Source organism: Cricetulus griseus, chromosome 2 (genome assembly GCF_003668045.3).
Source record: "Cricetulus griseus strain 17A/GY chromosome 2, alternate assembly CriGri-PICRH-1.0, whole genome shotgun sequence".
In the NCBI taxonomy this organism is placed as follows: Eukaryota; Metazoa; Chordata; class Mammalia; order Rodentia; family Cricetidae; genus Cricetulus; species Cricetulus griseus.
Genome location: NC_048595.1, coordinates 232684976 through 232703941, shown reverse-complemented (window position 1 = coordinate 232703941; position 18966 = coordinate 232684976). Strand labels below are relative to the sequence as shown.

The window sequence follows — 18966 nt, the reverse complement described above, 5'->3', positions numbered from 1 at the left end:
TAAGAATGTTTCTTATCTAAACATCCCCAATCACGGAGCAAGCCTTCCCCATCAAATCCCTGGAAGGAACAGAGTTTCAAATACTGAACCAATCACACATTCGGCAGCAGGAGAGGGGAGTTAGTGCTTTCTTCCTCTCCTGTTTCATCAGCCAGAAGGATCAGCCGGTTTAACATTATAAATATCCAAATGTTAACCATTAACACTGCCGCTTTGCTCAGCTCCAATATTCTAATTCACTTAAACCTTTCAGAACAGGAGGAACCCTGCACCTCCAAAGAGTCCCAGGGGTTTGTACTTTGTATAGAAGGTGTCTTGAATCTCTCTCTCTCTCTCTCTCTCTCTCTCTCTCTCTCTCTCTCTCTCTCCCCCAAAGATATTTGAAGATATAAAACAGCTATAGTATGGATGTACCAATAGCATGAGAACCCTCTCGAATTCATTTTTATACCATTGTTCTTTGTGTAGAGCAATCTAGTACTGGTATGTTGACAATAAACAACGACAGTGGCTTTGAAGAAACAACTGAAAAACGCATTTCAACTTAGTAACAAACTGGCTGGCCTTCAGACTGCTTTTTCTAGGTTTGTCACATGGGCACAAGAATCTGACTCTTGCCCATCTATCAAATTTCACTCTCAGATTTCAAACGTATTGCCCAGAAGTGTGCAAAAAAAAAAAAAAAAACCATTTGAAAGCACAATATTATTGCAGACAGAAGCACCGAGTGAAATCACATGGGAGTGGCTGAAGAAAGGAGGCACTTCATCTAAACGATAGAATTTTATGTAGGATTTTTTTTCTTACTTAGGATTTTGTTTGCTACTCTAACTTGTCAATTTTTCAACACATGGAAATTATTAATGAAACGTGTAGTCGGAAACTAGAGCAAAAAAGGCAGAGAGATGTCTCTTACATGTCGTGGACTGACTTGAACCAGTATCGATTTAAAAGTACTAATCCCACCCCACAAAAAACCCTGAATTAAAATTTGTGCTATGCATATTTGAATCTATGTTGGAGATTGTGTATACACACATAACATCTACACATGCTATTTATACTCATGTCATTAGCTGAGTTGAGTGTAGCCTTTCATGTGAATTTTCACCGGGTATGAATTGTGGGCACTTCAATAGAGTGTGTGTGTGTGTGTGTGTGTGTGTGTGTGTGTGTGTGTGTGTGTGTGAATCAGACTTAAACGTGATTGTTCAGGAATACATCCCACTTAGGCATTCAGGCTGAAACTAGCAACAATTGGCCGTGACCTTTAACATGCCTGCTTTCCAAATTAGTGCCGACCATTAATCACACGGGGCTTACATTTTATGATTCGCCGGCCGTTCCTCGCGGGCCTCCTCCCTCTGCTCCCCCCTCCTCGGCGGAAACACACGCATACACACGGAAACATCTCACTCTCAGCCAGGCCCCAGCCCGATTGCCAGCTCTGCCAGGGTACAAGCGCCGCCCTTTGCAGCTCCTCCGCACAGGAGTTTCTATTGCAAAACCAGTGGCCAGGGAGGGCCCCCGAGCTGCACTAGCAGCGCAGAGGGCTGGGCAACGGGGAAAGCCACCGCGAAAGGTAACCGCCCGGATCTTGGCTCCGATTGTTAGGCAGAGCCAACTCCGGCGTCTTGGCCCCAGTGCTTCTCCACTGCGGAGTTATCACGCGCAGCAGCCGAACAATATGGCCAAGAGCCTGGTGGGAGAAGATAGTGCCCCTCCGCGGGCCACGGCTCCCCTGGCCTACGTCACCGCGGATCGCGGGGCGCGCTCCCCGGCCCCTCCTCCTCTCTCCTCCTTCTGCTCCCGCTCCCCTCCCCCCTCCCGCAGCCCCTCCCTGCTAAGTACCAAGAAAGCTTTGGGGCGTCAAATCGAGGTTTTGATTCACAGACTCAATATATTGTCAGTGACTACGACCCACGGAGAGTAGTAAAGGGAGGGGGGAGGCACAAATGAAGTTTTCGGAACCAAAGCAAAATGACTTGAACTTTGAAGACACCAGTAAACAGCCACGGTGACAAACGAGTGGGAGCTCCACTCAGCCCCAGAGCTGTCCTGTTCTTCCCGCGGCATGCGGACTCCTAGACTCGCTCCCGGGAAGTTCAGGGGACACGCGGGCAGGGTGGACACCGTTTAGTCTGGAGTCGAGGCTCAGCGTCCAGGTGCTTCAGAAGGTTAGACATGCATCCCAGGGACGTCTGCACGTATGGATGCGTGTGTGTGTGTGTGTGTGTGTGTGTGTGTGTGTGTGTGTGTGTGTGTGGTGTGTGTGTGTGTTGTGTGTGGTATGCGCGCGCGTAAACAGCCTCTAGGAACTGGGGCTGCAGCAACCTGAGACCTGAAGCTGAGGGGCGACCACTAGTCGCGGACGTCGTGATTCAGTGCTATTAGGGGAGGAATTATCTGGGTCTGAGTCATCGTGAGCCTCCAGACTTTCTCCGCAGTGTGGCAGAACTTTGTGCTGATGAGACAATAGTGGAGCGTGTGCGTTTCCTTCAGGGCAGACCATTTCCGAGCTGGGGGAAGCCTCGGGCCTGCTCCGACCGTGGACGCCGGGTCCCCGTCTTTGCTCCGTGCAGTCCCTCGGAGCCCTGCCGGCGCCTGGGCCCCCGCGGGGCGGGTGCATCCCGGGCGCGCGCGCGGCGCGCGGAGGGGGGCCGGGCGCGTGGCGGGTCCCGCGCGCTCTCGCGCGTCCCCCGCGCCCGGGCGCAGCTGGCGCGGTCGGTCTAGAGCAGCGCTCGGCTCGGCGCCGCGGGCGCTCTGCTTCACCTTCAGATGCGCGGGGCGTGCGCGTCCTCCTCCCGGAGCCCGCCGCCTTCCTTCCAAGGTAGGGGCCGTGGGGCGGGGGCGCTTCCTGGCCTGTGGGAGGGCGGATCCACAGGCAGGGCCCTGAGGGTCGGGACCCACAACGTGCCCAAGACCCTGCTGTGCCGGGTGAGGTGGGGGCGTGCTGGGCAGGGGGCGCGCCCTGTAGAAGGTCTCTGGCGCCAGGAGGGCGACTTGGCTTTCTGTGTTGGTAGTTATTCTGCTCTGCAATTCCAGGAGAGGAGAAGATGCAACTTCGGGTGGCGGGGCGAGCGCCCGGGAGGTGGCTTTTACCGCAGTGGAGGGGCGGGGTGGGGGCCGGGGTGGGAGCGCGGAAGAGGCTCTGGCTTTGTACACTTCGTCAAAGGCGACGCGGGAGGAGGGGAGCTCGGATGCGCTCTCATCCATTAGGAGACAAAGAGCAAATTGCCTTACTTTAAAGTAAAACGCTCTGGCTAATGAAGGTGGGTGATGGGCGGCGGGGCCGGAGGAGCTGCTTCAATTATTAAGGGTTTGGCGGAGGGGATCGATGCCTGTGGGCACAGAGCGCCGCTGCCTAGGGGACTTGTTTGCGAATTTGTGTTCGGTGTGTGTGTGTGTGTGTGTGTGTGTGTGTGTGTGTGTGTGTGTGTGTGTGTGTTGTTCTCACTGCTCCCTCCCCGGGCTTCTGCGGGTCAGCGGGGAGATTTAAGTGACCCTAACACTAAAGAAGTGGAATCTCTAGGAAGCGAAGTTCGCGTAGGGGTGGGGGCGGGGGCGAGGTTCTGGAAGTGACTCTGAGTGGGGTGGGAAGGAGATCTGTGCTGTGGGGACTCCTTGGAATTGCGCTTTGCCTTGCTGGGGTATAGTGGAGTGGGGGGTGAGGGACTTATTGATCTCTCTCTCTCTCTCTCTCTCTCTCTCTCCCTCTCTCCACACACACACACACACACACACACACACACACGAATTACACCCGGGTGTGTGAAAAAGAAGATCGCAATGGGGTGTATGCTGCGGGGGTGGGGGTTGGAACGGCGCCTCCTCTGCCATTTCCAGGGAGAACATACCGAATAGTTAAGATCAGTATTTAGATTAAACCGCCTCGTCAAGTTTTAAAGAAACTTTGTCTGAATAAGTTTGTCACATCCAGGCCAGTGGGGTCTTTAAGCCAGCGGTTCATGGAGGAAGGCTGGTGTGCGATGACTATCAGGCTTTGTGAATCGGGAAACCAGTGGGTCCCTGCAATTAAGGCTCCAGAGAACCAGCCTTTTACTCGAAAACTCTGGGTCTGTAAGTCAGCTGCATCCATCACCAGCGTTAACAAGCTGTCTGCATCAGACCAGGCCAGTTCCTCCAACTCCTAGCTTCGGGGTTGTGTGTATAGCTAACTCATTGCCTGGCTTGCGGATGAAGAGTCACTTGGTCTGTGGGTGAGCACAGATCAACTTGCTCGCCCCCTCTTTTGAAATATATTCATTCGGTGTCTTATTTAATCCAGATGCACAAAAAGCCATTTACTGATTCTTCATTGTTAGTTTACATTTTTTTTTTTTTGAAAAGGCGACTGGTGTAACCTGTGGAATTTGAAATGCAAATAAAAGCCTGTGGGAGTTGAGGCAGAACAAATCGGCACTTATAAAGTGAAAAAGATTTAATGTCTTTGAAATCATTGCAGGAGAGAGAAACTGGAGGGGAGTGTGATTTTTTTTTTTCTTCCCAGGGAGTGGATTGTGACGTCAGGTCTTTTTGGAAAAGATGTTATTTTTAAGGTCTTGAAGCTCGGGTATGCGAAGTGCTTTACAGGAAAAACAGATTACAAGATTAACATCTGTTAACATGATCGTTTATCTCCAGCCAAAAATAGGTCAGTTCTTTCTTAAGGAAACATGCTAGCTTCAGCATGCTTAAATAATAAAATAACGACTCTAAAAATTAGGGACGAACATTTGTTATAATCTGACTCGTGAAAACATTTTTAATTATTAAATTTCTCAAAGGTCAAAGTCTCTTTTGGGGTGTTGAGAACGCTCTACCCTCCCCGATCTCCCCCCCCCCCCCCCCCGGCTCCTCGCTCTCGGTGACTAGTTCCCTTTTCATCCATTGTGGACGAACGAGATATATTTAAATGGTATCCTCTGACTCCGGCCTCAGTAGGGAGACAAACTCCGCATAGAAGGCTAACTTTCAGAGCTCTGCTGTTGTTTTACCATTAAATAGAACGACTGGGAGGGGAGAGAGAAAGAAAAAAGAAACTGCCTTGCAAAGTCTCCCTGCCCCCTGGGTGTGAGTGACGGCTTTGTCGGCCAATCCGAAGCAGCTGTCTCTATCCCGGAGGTAATTTGGGGTGTGTGTGTGTGTGTGTGTGTGTGTGTGTGTGTGTGTGTGTTTGTGTGTGTGTGTGTGTGTGCGCGCGCGCTCACGCGCGTGCACGCGCCCATGTGTCGGCACAGAGTCCGGCTAGCCGCGCGCATCCGCAGGCTCCCGCATTTGCACAGATGTGTGCTGTAGACGTGGACACGCTTTTATCCAAGACTGTCCAGCTAGATGCGCACGCAGCAGTCCAAGTGGAGACCCTGCCCCCTCTCAACGTCTTCCTGCGAAGACTGGGCAGCACTTTCGGATTCAAGTCGAAACCTGCCACAGGGGAAGGAAAGAGGAAGGATTGATAACACTTCTCAACCATTGGGGACTCTGGAACACCTCCATCCGCCTGGTTCCAGGCGCCAGTGGGGCCGTTGCATCCACTTGCAGATAGCAAACGTGCAGGGATCGTGGGTTGTCGTGAAGGATGCTAACTCCACTTAAAACTGAAGGGCACCGTTCATCTTCCAACTTCCAATTTCATTCTCTCACTGGGAGTGATACTTAGACCCTGGTAAAATTCTAGAATGTGAACTGCTCGCGGTAAATGAAAGTTCTGGTGCTCACCGGTCTTACCAGTGCTGCGCCCTGGCCACCCTGGCCGAGTCTGCACAATGGGTACATTCCCGGGCAGAGTGTCACGGGCCACACCATGCTGCCTACTTTCTGAATCTGCTCCACTCTCCTTAGAAACATTCATAGTGATGGGTGATTAGTGTGGCACTCACTTCGGGACTGGATCTCCTAGCTTGTGTTTAAATGTTGGGTCTTTGGGACGCTCGGTGGTCTGCCTCGGGATTCACTAGGGGGGTGGTGGTGATGATGATGCAATGGTGGGTTAAATACACGCGTGCGCCTCCCCTTTCTTGAGACTCCTGTGGGGTCACAGACCTTGGAAGGAATGCACAGTGTTCACACACAGTGGGCAGAATCTGGATGCAGCGAGGTCACCTCGAGGGTGCCTCCACTCCTGAGATTTCCAACTTGGTTCTTAGGTGTTGTCAGTCCTCGTATCCCCTCCTACGCGGGCCGTTTCCACCCAACCGGATCGCCACCCCTTTCGGCCCTCTCTCCAATCTCGGAGAGCCGGTGGCTTGAGGAATGGGTATGCCGTTGCATTAAATCATTCCTATTTCTGTGTGTCCCGGCCGCACGGCGCCTCTGGGGGTGGGGGGGAGCGTGGGCCTGGGTAGCTGGTGGGGGTAGGGGAGGGTGCGTGCGCCGGGGCGGGAGTGGGGCGGGGGCGGGGGGCGGGGCACCACCTGCCCGCCCTGGAGGCGTGGCGTGCGTCTGGGGGCGGGACACCCCCTGCCTGTCCGGGGGGCGGGGGCGGTGGCCGCTTGTTGCTGGGCTGCGGGCTGCGGGGGGCGGGCCGTGGGCGGGGCGCCGAAGGGGAGGCCCCCGGCTCACCGCCCCCCTTCTCTGGCGCCCGCCCCCCGCCCCCGTCATGTGGAGCGGACGTCACACGCCTGCACTGTAACCCAAGAAGTGAAAGAGACGGGGACCCGCAAGCCCAACTTCGCACCGTAACAAAGACTGGGGTCCGTGTGGGCCGTGGGGCCCGGGATGTGGGGGAGGGGCGTGGGCGATGGGGGAGCCGGGGAGGGGTGGCGAACTCGTGGGACAGAGGCGTGGGCGAGCGTGGGCGGGGAGGGCTCGCTCGGTCGGGCGGGGGGCTTAGGGAGGCGCGGCGGGGCTCCGCGGCCCAGCACCGCTGGCAGGCCAGGTAATTGGTTTCTATTTTAAACTTCACTTTGTTCGGCTGGAGGTGGGTTGGGAGGGGAGGCGTCCCCCACACCCGGGAGGCGTCCCCCCACCCCCCAGAGGGGGCCTGGTTATGTAAGTCTCCACACCTGAGTAGGGCCCTGCTCCCCCGAGGGGCGAATTTGGGGCGGGAGTGGCCGGTGGGTACTGGGTGCTGGCGGCTGGCTGCTTCGCGGTGGGGGGTGGGGGGCTCTCGTGGTCTACGAGTGAGACCTAATCGATGACTGGGTGGAGAGGAGGCCCGAGTGGACGTCGGGTTGTTTCTTGAAGCCCAGATGTGCCCTTGGGCTGGGGCGGGCCTTCCAGGGTGTCCATTGAGTAACAAAGGACCGAGTGCTTGTCCCTCTGGTCCACTCGCGGTGCCCACTTAACCAGCAAGTCTTGGAAGAACTTTAGACGGCGTCTTAATTAAAGGTACAGCACAAAGTCACGTCCCGGTGAACCTACCATTAAGTCTTGAATGTTGATTAAATATAATTTAAAAATTGGTGTTCGTTGACCAGCGTAGAAGCAAAGAGGAGATAGCTCCCCAGCAGGATCTTCCCAGATTACGTTTTTGAACCTCCCTATTAATATGATTGGAGAATTTCGGTTTAGGAATGTGTTACTTTAAGGAACTAACTAGGCATGCCTGCTATTCGATATGATATTCGCTACTGCCCTGAACACAAGAGCCCATTTTTATCACTCCTTCATTTTCTCTTGCATTCTTTAATTGTTTCATCAAAATAGCTGTGTTATTTTTATTTACACAGACCGGCTAGAATTAAATAGACCGCACTACTATTGTGCATGACTTCTAAGGGCCCCCCTCCCCCTCCCTAGCAAAATTGGAGATGGAGTTGAGCTGCCCTGGTGTCAGGGGTGTGAGTTGGGTCACTGGAGGGGACAGCTTTAGTTCCACGAGAGTGACCCCATAGCTATCTCCAAAGGGTTCTGGGGCAAACTGAACTCAGGGAAAGGCTTACAACAGCTGTTTTGATAATTAAATTAAAATCCTGATGTGTTAAGATAAATCCTTGTCTAACTTTTTTTTTAGTTCATTAGAACTTGTTTCCTTACACTTCCTAATTTGAATATATTGAAGCCTTCAGAGTACATCAGCATTCTAAAGAAGAAGCCATCCCAGTGGGTCTGTTAGAAAGCTAGCAAGAGGAGTAGGCATGGCTTTCCAAAAGGGAACAAACCCCACAGTAGCTGGCTCTGGCTATTCACTGCTCCCAACAGTGGACACAGAGAAGGAAGTTTTGATTATTTGTGTTTCCGAGCTTTTAAAAGCCTAAAATATGAAATCATCTTAGGGCCCCAAACTTTTACTTTGGTAACTGTGTCTGATACTAATTGCTGATGTGTTCTAGTAGCCTTTGAGCACTGTTATTGGTAAACACCTCGTAGAGGCAACTAAGGCATCTCAAAAAATTCTCCGAGGATGTTTGAACTCTTATTTATTTCTTAACTTCCCACGATGTCCCAGAGACACTATTAAAGTGGATTGAGAGAAGCCCTCCCCGACAGGTCACACAGTGTCTCCACTTTCATAAATGAAACTTTTAACTCCATTTGCCTTACTGTCTCCCCCCAGGAGATGTTTGAGTTTTATAAGTGGAACATTTCATGTGATTAAGTTTAGCAACAATTCCGTGAAAGAGAAAAGGAGACTCTTTAAGCATACTTGGAAGTGGGGAATACTCCAACAGATGGCCCCCAGTCTTCAACTGGGGGAAGATGGTAATGCACTCTGGCAACTTAAGTGGCTCCTCCTCGAAAAACCAGTCCTGGATTTAAGGGGTTGTTGTAGGTTTTTGTGTATCCACACTCCAGATGTGTTTTTGCCTTGTTCATAGTTTACCAGGAGTAGTCTTTGAGAAGGAATTTTGTGGGAGTGATGTTGAGTGGGACTGGAGGTTGTGTGTAGAGTTTCAGTGGCATTATACCTTAGGGCTGTGGAAATAGGAGCCGAAATGTAAGCTGATTATGTTGGGCTGGAGGGAGGGAGCTTGCCCTGGCCTGTGTTTTCCTATTACAATGTTGCTCCTTTAGAGGGTTGACCTGGTCATCTCACTATTTTGTTTCTTATTCGACTTTCAGTTTAGGAGAGAAGGACAGGTGTTAATTATGGCACTACAAGAAATAGCTTATATTATCACTAGGTGCACAAGCACAGCAAACATGGATGTTGCCGTGTAGGGGACATGCTAACTTTCGCTTTGGTCTGCACGTGGATTTGATCATAATTAAATGGAACTCATAGAAGAAAGGAGAAGCAAATTTATTTAGTTAGATATTTGCTTTATACACTTTTGAACTCTCGAACAGCATTCCTTTCTCAAAGGCAGACAGCTTACCAAGTACATGTTTATATGTTGAAAAAAAGCTATTCTGACGAAGTCTTTTAAAATTGCATCTCTTTGTTGGTGTCTTCCCCACCCCCCAAGTTCTGGAAACAGCAGAGAAATCCCCTACCTCCCATCTTCCTGAGCTTGTAACCCCAGAGCTATGTTGTGAGTCTACCAGAGTTTTGTTTGGTGCTTCACTAGGCTTCTGCAGGCTGCTTACAATTCGGCACCTTTGACCTTAGCTTCCAGAATTATTCACGTGGAAGCATGAGGGACTAATTTCATTACTCTGTAGCTAGCAGGGCAGGCGACCGACCCCTCTGGTGCTGCTGGGAACTGCATCTCCTCAGGAGCTGTGTTTTCCCAGCAAGCCCAGCTTCAGGATGTAGGGCAGTAGTGAAGCCTGAGGAAGGAGAAAGGGGCTTTTGGAACCCGAAGCTGTCTGTGACCCTGGCTGAGAGGAAAGTAGAGATGCTGTCCAACAGGTGTGGTTGTGGACCCTGGAGCTGCTCAGGGGTTGTGTGTAGGGTTTTACTCTTGTCTGCTTCTACTGTGACTATGGGGCCCTGATCCCAGCCTTTGTGCCAGACAGCCTGGAGTGTGGTGGCAACCACCTGTTTAGGGTTTAGAGTATCAGGGGGCATCCGAGGGGCAGCACTTTCCACGTTCAAGTCCTGGCCCCCATCCTCCCGTTCTTCAGCAGGAGGGATTTTGCAGCTGGGGGTTGGGGGTAGGACCCTTTTCTTCCAAGTGCTCCCATTACCCTCCTCCTTTCCTGCCCAGGAGGGTGGGTGGAGTCTTGTCATTGGAAGCCAGCTATGATTATTTCAGAATTTTCAAGAATTTTTGAAAGCTGCTAGAAACCCATTTCAAGAAAGGAGTCCTATCTAGTGTTTGTATTTAATGGAGAATTTATTAGTAAGATTAGCCTTATGAAAGGAAGACTGAAAGGAGATATTGAGTATGAATTTGAAATGTTTATCTGAATCTTAAACAAAACAACTCTACTTTAAAGTTAATTTTGTTTCAGGGAGACATACTTCAGATGTATGACTAGATTCCTGGGGCTGTCTGCTGAGGTAAATGAGGTATATTTCCCAAGGATTGGTGAAAATTGGCAGTTCCAACTGTCCACTCTGCCTTCTTTATCCCCTGCATCTGCCTACACGTGACGCTGGCAGCTGTGTCCTTCCCTGCTGTATTGGGAACTGTGGTGTGTGTGTGTGTGTGTGTGTGTGTGTGTGTGTGTGTGTAAATGCTTTCCATGCACACATTGGGATTATCAAGAAGTATAATTTTATGCCTCCCAACATGCCTTAAAAGTAGTTTTTCAAGAAAGATCTGTCGTTTAATCTTCAACCCAAATGGTACTGGAAATTACTAAGCAGTATAATTAGCTATTTTTAGAAAGCAAACATGTAAATATATGCTAAGTAATAAGTAAGACACAAAATTGGAGAACAGGGAAAAAATAATCGAAAAAGCAATTTCATCAGACGTGTGTCTGTGTTCCAGGATGTGTTCATCCTGCTAGATTATTTTGCTCTGGGTTTTTGAGTCAGAAATTTAATGAAGTCGCTATAGTCTGAATTCTTTCTATACACAATATATAACAGAGATCTGTTTGCACAGCCATGGTGGGAGATAGGTGCAGGTCTTGTTATTTTATTTCCAAGTTTAGTTGAGCAGGTGTTGTGTTCCTTCAGAACAGGTAGGTTGTCTCTCACTGCCTCTCGTACCCTGGGGACCTGCTGATGCCACTGCCTCCTGCACACAGCTGTCCTGCCTTCCTTCTGCTTAGTTAGGAGAGGTGCTTGGAGATTATAACATGGTGTTATCTTTGAGACCTAGAGGGAGTCTCAAACATGGAGGCCCTTTGTTGAGTCTAATATTTTGTTAGTGGCAAGGCAGTAATCCTGTCCCTCCCCCAGCATCCTTAGCCCTTCAGAAATCCTTCTGATCAGCTACACCTCTTCCCGTGTGAGAGGGTAAGGGACAATTTGTTAGAAATTTTTGTCCTTTGTTTCAGCAAAGGGCAACATGTGTCTGTCTTTACCATATGGTTCTATTTAACCTATGTTGCATGAGCTGAGTGGAGCTGTGCTGGACATTGATTTATTTTGGCATTCGAGAATGTTCTTTGAAATTGAGTACAGTCGGTGATGCATTGGAAGTTGTGCCCAGAGGTAGCTGTGGCTTTAGCAGCTTCTTCAGCTGGTGTTTATGAGTGGTGAGCAAGGAGACAGATAGTTTGCCATTAAGTGCTGAGTGATTATCCAATTCAGGGAAACCTAGAGTTTGATAGGCATGGAAAGACTTATCCTTGGGTGTGGTCCCCCTGGTCAGAAAGAATGTTACACCTTAGTCCTTTATGATTCTTGTGATCTTAACCTAGAGCTAAAAATGTGTGTTGTCCTCCCCCACCCAATTTTATGGGCTTAGTTTCCCCTCTACCCCTGGAGTGTATATAGTAGATTGCTATATTCATGGCTTCCTGGTTTTAGAGATGATTTTTATAGATCTGTCAGAGTTTTCTAGTTTCACTGAAGTTCTGAGCTGTTGTGGAATTACCTACATGTGTAGTTATGTTTGTACACTCTAGCTGGAGATTTTCAGTTAGACTGCATTTAATTCACAAGGGTAGATTTTCACGATGAGATTTAGGAGGGCAGCAACAAGTCCTGGCCCACCGACCTCCTCCATCCATGACAAATGCCTGACTATGCTATTCTAGGGCTCCAGGCTCTCTGGATACTTCATCTTCTCAGATAGATAGCCCTGGTAGCCTTCATCTTCCTGGTTTTCCTGTTCCAAGGAAAGAAGTAAACAAACAAGCTTGGTCATATGTGTCCCCAAGCCACACTTTGTGGACTCTGTAGGCAGGGCACTGAGTAGAGTTTGAACACCGGAGCTGTGCTCCCCCCTGCACAGAAGTCACGCTGCGACAATCAGTGATGCAGTAGTTCCGTGCCAGTGTGGGAAAATGCCATAGTTCATTGACAGTCATATTCCCCCAGACCCAGATGGATCATTCCAATCATACCAGTTCTTACCATGTCTTTAGCATGACCCATTAGCATGATGATGTTATTTTGTCCTGGAGTAGGACTTGGCATGAAGCCATAATGGTCATTGTGATGAGAATAGCACAGTACCCAGGCACCCAATTGTCTTTCTTTCCCCAGAAATGGCTTTTTACTTAAAAAAACATAAGAGGGGAGGAGGAGGATGGTCTCATTCCTAAAAGTGACAGACAGTAAGTGGATTCCTGGTGTCCAAGCACTCGCCATAGCAACACAAACTTGGGGACGATTAGGTAGAATCATGGGATTAGTGGTAGGATTAAAATTAGCCTCTGTAAATTACCCTGGTGACAGAGAATCGGAGTATGTTAATGGTTTCACTGGTGGCTGGGCTTATCACTTGTTTTCTAGGTTGGTGGAAGATTATAGGCTGTCCTGAATCTCAACTTTAGGAAGTAGTTCGCCTTTCCCATAAGCATCCATTGTTAAGTGTCTGTCTCAGTTGGAATTTGGGGTCTGATTGTACAGCATGTGTTTCTGTTGTGTCGCACAAGTGCAGGGGCAGCTGGAACATGTGGTGTAGGCATTCAGTCCTGCTGTCTGTGAGAACAGCCACCCATTTTAGAAAGTGCATTACATCTTTTGGCTCAGAGAGGCTTCCTTAGGGGCTCATGTGGGGGTGGGTTGCAGTCTTCCTGCAGCTCTGAGGATGGAACCCAAGGCTTTGTGTGTAGAAGGTGAGAGTCCTTCCTGCCACTGAGTTGTGCTCCAACCCTTCTTGGTCTGAGCAGCTAGTGTGACTTTGGTGAGGCCTTGCTTCATCCTCTTCTGCTTTCCTTCCCCTCCCCTTTCCCCTGCCCTCCCTCTTCCTCTCATCCTTTTTGTTTTCTTTCGAGGCAGGGCCTCACTATATACCAGAATAGTGCTCTTAGGATGATAATTTGCATTTCTTTGTGTATTTCTTTCTTTCTTTTTTTTTTTTTTTTACTTTACTGTATTTAGGTGGCTTAGAAGTGATTTTTTTTGGGTTGAACTCGGGGGTTCTATAGGTGCTAAAATGCAGGAAAATCTGGTCATTCAGCCAGTGGGGTGTTTTTTGGCCTGGAGAGCCAGGTTAATTTTCTTACCAGGATACTGGCAGGGAACACACTAGACGAGGTGTGCAGAAAGTCCACCTAGAGGACAAGGGTGCTAAGAGTGTGCTGAGTCAGCACCAGGCTGGCAAATGGTCAGTTGCTAAGCATGGCTTACAGAGGGGCCCCTCGGCTCACCTGTGGTGCTTAGCGCTGGCTCCAGAGAGTAGAAAAAGTGGTGATTCAGTGTTTGCATCTCTCCACAGTGAAGTGTTTGTGTGAGAACTGGGCCAGTTGTCACCATCTGAGGCCATAGCAGCACTGCAGAGCACAGTCCAGGAGGAAGCAGAAAGCCCTGTCTCCCAGCCAGCCAGCTGTCAGCATAGTTTCCAGGCCAGCCCTGTGGGCAAAGGTGTAGATTTTTTCAAGGAAATCCAGTGGTAACTACCAGTATCAATAGCTCTGTGTGTGTGGGCAGGGGTGGGGGGCAGGTGTGTGGGTGTTTATGAGCACAGAGCTTATTGATTAGGTTAGGTTGACCGTCCACTAAGCGCTCTCCGGACCTGAGATTATAGACACAAACTACTGTGCCCACTTTTTAAAATAGTGCTGGGATCTGAACTCAGGTCCTGTATGTGTATATGGCAAACATTTAACTGATTGAGCCATCTCCAGATCCCATTTTACCTCCAGAACTGAGATCAAACCCAGGGCCCCTTTCATTTGGCACAGTCTCTACCAATCTGTAGATTCCTATCTAGAAACATCTCATAAGAGCAAGTTACTGGCACTGGATATAGAAAACCTTGAAGAAAGGAGCCAACAGAAGACTAGTAAAAGGAGTCACAAAAGCCAACAGCCATACTGATGTACAGCCAGTGTCCTGTGTCCAAAGGCACAGACCGGGGAAGATCATAGACTGAGACCTGTGGTTGGGTGTCTGTCCTCAGGTGGGGACAAGGAGATGAAGGCATTGGCAGAGAGGTCTGGGTAGGGCAAGCTGGTAAGGAGTGTACCAGAGCTGGTGTGATGGAGAGCTGACCAGGAAGTAGTGGGCATTCATTGATCTCTAAGCTCATCTGGGGGTTTCACAGACAAGATAGCAAGAAAGAAGAGATATGACAGGATGGAGCAGAGGCCAGATAGCCAAGCAGGGTCCTTTAATCTGGTAATTTAGCCCATGACCAGCATTGGTGGCCCACTGGACTGGAAGGTTTTTTTGTTGGGTGTGTCCCAGTTGATGTCTGTCTGAGTGGGCCCTTTGTGATCATTAATGACATGTAGAGGTATCCCTGGGCCTGTGCTGTTTAATTTTTCTTTATTGTTAAGCATAAAACCCCTAGCCTTTCCTGTGGGCTTACTCTAAACAGACACAGGCAGCCATTCTGAATGTTCTCTGAAAGGAGAAATGGTGTCTACATTGACTCCCGTATTTAGATGATATGTCTTCATTGTCTACCTGAAGCTGTGTACTTAGTAATTTTATATATCTGTTTATTTATGTGTTTGTGTGGATATGTGTGTGTGGTTGAGAATGCCCATAGAAGTCGGAAGATGGTGTCGGAACCCTAGAGCTGGAATTACAGGTCGTTGTGAACTCGGTGATGGTGTCAAGGCAGATGAGATTTTCAAAAGTGGTTCCTTCTGGCTACTTAGATACTACAAAGCCAAGGTCGTAAGAACAAAACTCCTGTCTTTGGATCTACCGTTTATCTACTTATTGTGGATGTGCGTAGGCCAGCGTGTGTAACAGCACGTGGGTGGAGGTCAGAGATCTAGTTGTGAGAGTTGGTTTTCTCCTTCCACCACGTGGGCCCTGTGGATTGCACTCAGGTTGTCGGGCTTGGTGGCAAGCAGCTTTGCTGGCTGAGTTTTCCTGCTGGTCCTCTTACTAGTTATTTATTACAGGCTTAAGTTGATGAAAGCCCACATAACCAGTCCCCACAAGTCTCCCACTGAATCCTGTGTCATTTCATGGACGTTTTGTCAGGTGCCTGCTCCATATTTGTTGTGAGCTCCATATTTGTCATTTAACATTCAGGACAGCTGGAGGAAGTAGGCAGACCTTTCTTCCTCTTCCCTTGGGGACATGGCAACTAGAAACCTTCTAGACCAGAAGCTGGCTTCTCTGGGCAGGTGACCTCCTTGGGCAGCTGTCATTGGTTTGTGACCCTGTCAGTCACCCCCTGTACCTGTTGAAATGATTGTAGAATGGATTTCCATCTTGGTTGAAGTGGGGCTTTGGGAGTCACAGCCCACTCCCTATTCCTACAGGTGAATTCTTCATAAGAGGCTGCACGACGCCATGGCAGTTAACCTGTGTTTGGCTGGCTCCTCAGAGTCCCCAGTCTTTATTTGACTATCTGGTCTGAAAATAAGCATGAGCCTTAAGTAGATTCTAAGAGTGAACTAAGGAAGATTTACTCAGGAGGACTTGGGAGCTCTAGACATCTGGTGCCTTCAGTCATGTCTGGGTCCTTCTGTCCTAGTGGCCTCATGCCCCAGGGGGCTGATAGGGACCTTTGAAACTCATACTTCCTAGCAGACCCCCCAAGTCTGTAGGTGCAACATTTTGGGTAAGGAGTACCTATCAGATTATCTTGCTCCATTCTTCCCTCCCTCCCTTCAAGTGTGTGTATGTGTGTGTGTGTTTATGTTTTCATGGGAGTGGAGGTTTCTTTCACTTAACCTGGAGCCAGGCTGATGGCCAGAGAGCCCCAGTAATCTTCCTGTTTTCACTCCCCACACAGGGTATTGGGGCCACAGGCATATGTAGCCATTCCTGGATATTCTCTCTCTCTCTCTCTCTCTCTCTCTCTCTCTCTCTCTCTCTCTCTCTCATTTTCATTCTTATTTCCTTCCTTCCTTTCTTCCTCCTCCACCTCTCTCTCTATACACACACACACACACACACACATATATATCTTTCTCTTCCTCCCTCCCTTCCTCCTTCCTTCCCTCTCTCCCTCCCTCTCTCCCTCCCTCCCTCTTTCTTTTTATACACGCCTTAGGAATTTGAACTCAGGTCCTTACACTAAGAGCAGGCACACTTAGCCACTGAGCCGTCTCCCTGGCCCCAGCACACTTTTTTTTACAGATGAGCTTTTTGGGCCAGGTGAAGCCGTCTCAGTGGTCTGGCCTTGAAGCACTGAAGCATTAGAGAGAGGACATCACCTCAGAGAAGTCTTCCTTCTGGACACTTGGAGTTGGTGTTTCATATAATTTGATATCTCACCCAGTGTTATATTTTCCCCCAACCATCATCACACGTGTCAGAGCTGTTCTTAGCCCCGAGGCCATTTAGAGACAGCTCTCAGATTGACTTTGGTCCACTTGGTTGCTGTCTGTGGATTGCCTGCCACTTATTAAGATGGAATGCTAATAATTACATCAAAAGAGAATTGGGTAAAATTAATGTTTATAAAACTTTCATACACTCCAAGTGTTTCTTAAGCATGTGAGGAATGCCCAGGAGATAGCTCAGTGGGTAAAGGGCTTTAGTCTGGGTGGGAGCCTCAGAGCCTATTTGGTGGAAGGTGGGCATTGGTTTCCATTGTTGTCCTCTGACCTGTGCATGCATGTGTGTGTACATACAAAGTAATGTAGTTTACATGAAAACAATACAGGAATTAATACTGATGTAGTTTTTATTCTCTCTATGCCAGATCTTTGAAACTTCTGTGTAGTCATACCAGCAGCTCTTCCCAGTGTGGGCAAGCCACGTTTGGCAGCTTTCTGGGTTCCAGTGGACAGCATGGTGAGGGAGGCCCCACCCCTATCAGGACTGACATGGAAATCCCCACTCCACCTGGACCTCTGTTTCACTCTCCTGTTACCTGTTTTCAAAGGGAGAATGTATCCTTTTGAAATAGCAGAAATGGATTCTGAGGGGTGGAAATTCTCAAGCTTAGTTCTGGGGGACCATGTTGGCAGTGCCCCATTCACTGTGAGGGATGGTGTGAACACCAGGGGGCCCCTGTCCTGTTCTTGGGCACCTACTTCCCATGACCCAAGTGTTGTCTTCTGTATTCAAAGATCCAGAAGGGCCCTGGATCTTCAGATGGTTGCCATACATTTAGCTGCTAGATTGAGCAATCCTGAGGTGGATTTTGCAATTTGAAGTGAATTAGTTTTTAATCTGGCATTTTGCCCAAAGAAGGTGTGGATCAGAATGAGTATGTGTTCTCTATCATCTAATGACAAGTTACAGTTTGATATGAACTGTAAGGTGACTGATTCACCTTTTTTATAGGTTTAAAGATGGCATTTCGCTTTTTGGTCAGCTCAGTTGGTAGAAGTAGATGCTATTTATACATTAAACCTTAAACTTTTCCCACCATAGTTTGCTGTGTTCTTGAGACTCTCAAAACAGAAGGAAAATTTGAAGATTGATAAACAGTGTGTAGGGCTGAGGTAGACCAGATGGAAACTGCAGGGAGGGTGAGTCTCTGTCTCTCTGAAGACATTGTCCTGGTAGAAGATGACACACTTTCTCCCCAGCCAGGGCCCCCTTCCCTTTCTCAGCCTGGGTCCTGCCCTCTTGCAGCATGGCTGATGGATTACAAGGCAATACTCTCTCCACTCTGTGTTAGAGTCTGTGAAGAGTGTTATGTTTGGGGCTTTGCTTAGGACACACTGTGGAGGCAGGCAGACCGTCTTGTTTCTTTTCTCAGAAGGACAAGGGAGCGGCATTTCGTTAGTCTTCTTTAGTCAAACTGGGCATGGTACCGTCCCATCGGCAGCAGTAATAATGTCCAGGTAACAGTAGTGTTAGGGAGAGTTGCTGCTCTGGAGAGGAACAAGGCCGACAGCATCATTGTGAACTGAAGTTGCCTGGATGCTGGGGAGGCTATGGCAACCTGGGGTGGGGAGCGTGCCAGCATTGCAGGGCTCTTAGTCTTCCCATGTGGTCTCTGAGTATTGTGTCCTCTTATTCCTGGGATTGAGAATGACATAGAGCAGTCCATGCAGGAGGGACACCAAGTGGAACGGAAGAGGCTTACGAAGAAAGTGAGCACAGAGTTGGTTGGTAGGCGCCAGAGGGTGGATGCCCACCCCAGCTGGTGAGTATACCCAGCAAAGCCTCAAGTGGTTTTCAGGTTCTCTAGTCTGGCTAACAGGGTTTTATCCCACTTTCAAGGCATGATGTAAATTGCTTCCTGGTTCTGGGGCTGGGCCTTGTTCTTGGATGGGACTCTTAGTTACCAGTTCTCCCTGCTTGTAAATGCAGATGTTCTGATCAGCAGGTTTATTATTTTGACTGAGGGTCAAGTTCCGTTCCTGGCTGTATCAGTCATCATGCTGCTTGTTTTGATAAGTGAAATGCCACTGAAACGGCCCGAAACTCTGTTTATTATCTTGTGGAATCGCAGTATCAGTGTTCAGAAAACTTGCTAGGCTTTTAAAGGTGAGGTTGGATTGTGCTCAGGTGGGGCCACCAAGGCCAAGTGTACATTGCTCACAGAGGACAGAAAGTGCCAGTCAGCACGTGTGCTGATGTAGTCAAGGGACATATCTGTCCAACAGAGAACTGCTTTCTGAGGGCCCTTGCTGGTGAGCGGACGGGCGGGCCTTGTATGACTGCTCCCTGCATTTAGAAATCACTGGTTTCTGGTCTTA

General features: G+C 49.1%; 1 protein-coding gene across 12 annotated transcripts in view; it reads left to right on the top strand.

The window, feature by feature from the left end:
* Positions 1-1438: 1438 nt before the first annotated feature.
* Positions 1439-18966, top strand: part of Znf516 (zinc finger protein 516) — an 89013-nt gene continuing 71485 nt past the window's right edge. For 3 of the 12 annotated variants that reach the window (XM_027403711.2, XM_027403710.2, XM_027403700.2), the window contains exon 1: positions 6589-6692. The gene's annotated coding sequence lies outside the window, so the exon portion shown is untranslated. Of the gene's footprint in view, positions 1583-1867; positions 2178-2693; positions 2831-3176; positions 3273-5374; positions 5666-6588; positions 6693-7119; positions 7330-17012; positions 17105-18966 lie in introns of those variants that run through there. The other 9 variants (XM_027403701.2, XM_027403708.2, XM_027403706.2 and 6 more) reach the window with 9 other exon arrangements.